This window comes from Hipposideros armiger, unplaced genomic scaffold (assembly GCF_001890085.2).
Source record: "Hipposideros armiger isolate ML-2016 unplaced genomic scaffold, ASM189008v1 scaffold_810, whole genome shotgun sequence".
NCBI classification, from domain to species: Eukaryota; Metazoa; Chordata; class Mammalia; order Chiroptera; family Hipposideridae; genus Hipposideros; species Hipposideros armiger.
Window position 1 is genome coordinate 131,995 of NW_017732160.1, and position 5,626 is coordinate 137,620.

The 5,626-nt window shown below is 41.5% G+C and overlaps 1 pseudogene; it reads right to left on the reverse strand.

Annotated features, from left to right (window-relative positions):
• Positions 1-933: 933 nt before the first annotated feature.
• LOC109374318 (transcription elongation factor A protein-like 4) lies at positions 934-1,597 on the reverse strand (annotated as a pseudogene).
• Between the last annotated feature and the right edge of the window lie 4,029 nt (positions 1,598-5,626).

Genomic DNA, 5,626 nt, shown 5'->3' on the forward strand with positions numbered 1-5,626 from the left:
AGGCTAATGAAGGAGGGTGGGAGGGAATCATACAGGTAGATGGGTCTGTTGAAATTGTAAGGTAGGGCCTAACAGGAATTTTCTGGAGACAACTCTGCCTAAGAAAAAAGTCAGCAAACAAGAAATTAACAGGTGAGAATAGTATAGAATCTGGTCACTCAGATTTTTCTCCAGGCTCAATCTCCAATCCAATATCTAAATCCAGTGGAGATGGCAAAAGCGCACACAAACAAACAAACAAAAAAAAACTTGGAGTGTTTTGTAAGAACTTTGTAAAATATCAAGGCTCAAGTGACAACTGGGTACTACCCACCCAAGTTAGGGTAACTCTATTGTAGGTAGAGAATTCTCCACCCTTCTGTGTAATCTGAACAAAAAAGAAAAATCACCCACAGATAACCAGTTAATCTTTTAGTAGACACAGCTCTCAGAGATTTTTCTGTACATAGGTCACTAGGTAAATATTTTTGCAGTTTTACAAAAATGGACTGATGCTATATATATGGTTCTGCAAACAGTTTTGGTTTTTTTTTGTTTTTTGTAATTTTACAATGTACCATAGACATTTTTCCATGCAATGAATGAAAATCTGCTACTGAAACATAGAGGGCTGCAGCTGGATAATAAAAGTGACACCTAAAGCAAAGTATTAGCATAAGGCAGCGGTTCTCATCCTGTGGGGTCGCGACCCCTTTGGGGGTCGAATGACCCTTTCACAGGGGTCGCCTAAGACCATCGGAAAACAAAAAGATATTTACATTACGATTCATAACAGTAGCAAAATTACAGTTATAGAATAGCAACGAAAATAATTTTATGGTTGGGAGTCACCACAACATGAGGAACTGTATTAAGGGGTCGCGGCATTAGGAAGGTTGAGAACCTCTGGCATAAGGTTTAAAGCCTAGGGCCTGGCAAATGCCTGCCCGATCACTACACAAAAGGAATGTCTTCAAAGCCCCTTTGTGGGGCCCTGCACCCACCCATGAGTTCTCTTGGGCCCCTTGGTTGGAAGGGGTCCTATAAACTTTTTTGCATCCACATAAAACCCTCAATTTCTGTCTGGTTTTCTTCACCTCATCCTCTACTCTAGTTATCTCATCGAATTCTCTTATCATTTCCTCATTGCTCAAAAGCATGTCATGGATGGCCTCCTTGTATTCCTTGAGGCACTGAGCCAGCCCCTTGTTGGTTTTCCTTTCGGCTTTCCTGGGTACTCACCCCCTGCTGGGCGCCTTCCTGCAGCCCTTAGTTCGCTGGCTGGTCTTCCTTCTTCTTTTGGCTTTCCCTCGGTCGCTGGCTTTCCCTCATTCTCTGGTTTTCCTTCTTCTTTCGGTTCTCTCTGGCTTGCTGGCTTTCCCTCGCTCTCTAGCTTTCCCTCTTCTTTTGGCTTTCCTTCCTCTGGCTTTTCCTCATCTTCTGTCTTTCCCTTGTCTTCTATCTTTTTCTCGTTTTCTAACTTCTCCTTGTCTTCCAGAGTATGAGCTATTTCTGGCTTTCCGGCATCCTGTGGCTGTTCTTGGTTTTCCATCTTTACTTGCTTCTCAGGCACTGCTTCATTTTCATTGCAGAGTTTTTCCATGTTGAGATGTCCCCTCCTTTTCATCTCATGCGGGATTTCTGTGTAGCTTCATCCTCCTTGCTAGCCGAGTGCTGAGAACAACAGACACACAGACCTGAAAGGACCCTGAGCAACAGTTAGGAGCCCGCAGACGACTCAGGGTCCGACAGAAGCGGACGGTGGACAGGTGGACTGGTGCCTACATCTGCACCCCAGCGGTCACGTGAGCGTGCCCTGAGAACCCTTTGTAGGCATTCTAACCATTTGTGGAAAATGAAAGGGATGATTCAGAAAGAAACTACAGGGGGAAATGCATTTGTAACAGTCTCCTCCTAGGAAGCCATAGCGTTTCTATATTATGTGTCCATATTATGCACCCAAACTATGTCACCGTTTGGATGTTCCTCTGATGCGGCAATATTCTATGAACAGTTTACAGCTTTTGTGATTTTTCCATTTTGAAACTGCCTTGATAAATCAACTGGATTAAACTATTTGTAGAAAAAACCGTTTATAAATCTCTAACGGTCTTAATAGTAAGGTGATATTTGAACAGTAATCTAAAGAAAGTGAGGGAGCAGGCCTCCACTCCCATCTATGTTGGTGAAGAGCAGTTCAGGCTGAGAAGAGCATGTCCGAAGGACATTTTTTGAGGCAGCAGAACGCTTGGTTGGAGGAAGGGCAAGGAGGCTGGAAGGCCTGGGGGTAGTAGAGAGAAGAGGAGCAGGCAGATCTTGCGATGTAAGACCCTGTAGGCCATTGTAATGAAATCAGGAATCACTGAAAGATTGGGCAGAGGAGTGGCTCTTGAACCAAGCGATGTTACAACAGGATATTTCTGAGAGGAGAGGAGAGGAGAGGAGAGGAGAGGAGAGGAGAGAGAGAGAAAGAGAGAGAGAGAGAGAGAGAGAGACATTAGAGGGCAAGTAGAATCATTTAGAGCTGGATGGTGGTATCTTGAAACAAGGTGGTAGTAATGGAGGTGGTGAGAAATGGTCTGGATCTATTTTGATGGAAGAGCTGACATAATATAATGATGGATTGAAGAAGGAGTGTGAGAGAAAGAGAGAAGTCCAGGATGACTCAGAGGTTATGGCCTGAGAAACTGAAACTATGCAATTGCTGTCAACTGAGATGGAAAGATATTATTTGCGAATATATATTTTTGATGCCCATATGAGAAAGAAATGTTTTGTAAACACTTAATCAGCACACTTGTATTGGGTAGCTATTTTCATTCAGATATAAATTTAAAAAGGGGATTGAGAAATGGGAAAAAGTATCAGAACTAGCCCATTCTTTTTTCATCCATTCATTTATTTAGTTACTAATTACTTTAATATCTTACACATTAAGAGCTAGCTTATAGGTGCTGAGAGAGGTAGACAAATGTTCAAAAGTGAATTGTGCTATCAGCATGCCTATAATTTAATAGTGGTATCTGATAGAGGAGAAAAACGTGTGCCGTTAGGACAGGTAGGGTGCCATGGTGTTTGGATATACAAAAGTGATTATGAGGAGGTGACATGTGAGATGGCCTTAAAAACCTTATCTTCCAGGAAGAAACATGTTATATCACCAAAACCAGAAAGACTGTGGAAGTGAAAAGAGATTTTATTACTTGTTAGTGATTTTGCAAGATTGTTGAAGGTAATCTGAAAGAACAATCTAAACTAGCCTTTCTCAAAAAGTTTTGAGAATTAAGCCCTAATGCTCATGGTATGTAATGAATTTACGTATCTCATATGCAACTATCTGCATACCATTCTTGGGAGAAATGAGAAAACTGTTGTGGTTGAAAAAGTCCACTCTACGCTGTAGGATTTTAAAATCAAGGTTATATTTAATTAGTATAGAATATCTCAGCTTCTTGTCAAACTTCCATATCCAATGAGAAAGAAGACAGGTGGTAGATCTGCTGAGCTCGACATCAAGTAAGAGGCTACGTAGATAAGTGAAAACAGCAAAAGAAATAAGAGATTGCTGTTATTCTTGAGGATCACATAATCTAACTGGGAACACAAACACAAGGACAAGTACTCGAGAACAGCTTTACATAACCATCTAAATATTGGCCAGTAATATCATAGTTTTTGAGTGTGGACAAAGGGTATGGTGGTAATTTTGCATTAAGGAACAATCAAGGTTGTCTGGGTTGAAGCAGAGAGGATATCCTGGAGGGTCTGAATCGTCACAAAATATTGGCAAGTCAATGATTAGCCAATTTTTAAAAATTGACATCTGAGCAGGGGTTTTATGAGTTAAACAATTGAGACTTTATAGATATGCTGATGTTTAGGTGATTTTCCTTGATTTTCAGAATAAATCTTCTTGTACAATAGACTTTGCTTCACTCATATTTGTGCTTCTCGAATCTGCTGGATTTTCCTCTCCTTAAGCCTGACATCTGTCTCATACTTGAGCTGTGAAAATGTCCCCTTTGATAGGCTCTTTTCATTGACAGTTATAAAATTTCTTTTTGGAAATCACTGAGTGCTGCCTTCACAAAAAGAACACTCCAACATAATGAAAACTTTGAAGGGAAGGCAAGCTCCCATCAAGGCGAATTCTGCACCGCCTGCGTGGGGATAACTCACTGATAAAGCTTTCTCTCTTTAGGATGTGGGACTTCCTAAGGGATTTTGAGGTACACTGTCCGGACTCAGCAGGGTGCTTCAGCCTGGGAGCTCTTCATGCTAGTCTAGAAACATTCTAAACACATTCCAGACAGCAGAAAATCACACTGTATATTTCCAGCACCCCTTTCGGTTGTACGTTACCGAAACTAACAATTTGTAATGGTAACATCTTGAGGTGAAAATGAAAGGGCAGGTGCTGTTGCAGGTGGAGGAGGCGAGGTAGTGATGCTTTCTGAAGGCATGTTGAGGGAGGCTGGAGTAACGTGACAGGGCCCCGTGTTACCTGAGTGCAGCACATTGAAATATCACGTAAGTGATGCAGAGCATTTAATGAGTCGGGACCGAAAACTTTAATTAGCTTGTAGGGCTTTTTATTTATTTTTTTTTCTTTGTTCATTATATTTTCTGCTCAGTCTCTGTGGATGTTCTGCATTTTCATCATCAAATGACTGGCTGGCTATTTTTGTCAAACAAGAAGCCTGAAACCATCAAGTGAGTGCGGAGACAGTCTGCCCGCTCTGTCAACAGGATGAAAGTGAGTCTCAGGCTTTTTTAATTACAAGGATAACATGTTCGCTCATCTAATAATGAAGATGGTTAGCAATTTTAAATTTTAATAATCAATTACTGAAAGTAATTCTCCATTAAACCACAAGAGAGCCATTAAATCTCAAAAGATGGAACATGCTGTATGTAACAGTAGCAAATTTTCTATTTTTAAATATCATTAGGGAATATCTGATTGTTTCATTTCTCTGCATTTCTTTTACCTTTTTCCTCATGCAGACCATCTCATTTTCTGCAGGAAGACAGCACATGATCTTATAAATAATAAAAGAAAACCCTTGCAAGACTTGATCCAGGGGTGTGAAATATGTGCTAAGAATGTAATTTATTTCTGTCTGGCATATTTTGACTGAATAATAAGGAAGGTGACTAATTAATATTATACTATGCTGTGGGCAAGGCAGCACAGTGGGCTAATCCATGCTCCTTTCACCTCTGGAGACCAGCAGTCAAGCCTTAGAGGAGTCACAACGGCTGAGCACAGTTTGGGGGAGGGGAGAGGAGGCATCAGATGTCTTTCCCTGGCTGTGGAGACCCCTGTCCATATTGTAAAACTACCCTGAGCATCAGCCTCTGCTCCGAGGAGATGGAAAAGACAAATGATTGCTACTTGGCTATGGCAATTTGGCCGACTTACATGTCAGGGGGAGATAGCTCCGTGACAGCTTCAGCTCTCCCAGTTCTCTCCTGGTTTAGCTAGCTCACTTTCATCCCACTTAAGCATTTGGAAATAGGTGGAATAAAAGAAAAGGTGTGTGTGTGTGTGTGTGTGTGTGTGTGTGTGTGTGTGTGTGTGTGTGTTCAGGTATGATACTGGGTCAGGGGTGAGGGCACAATAATGGGATGGTCAGAAAACAGT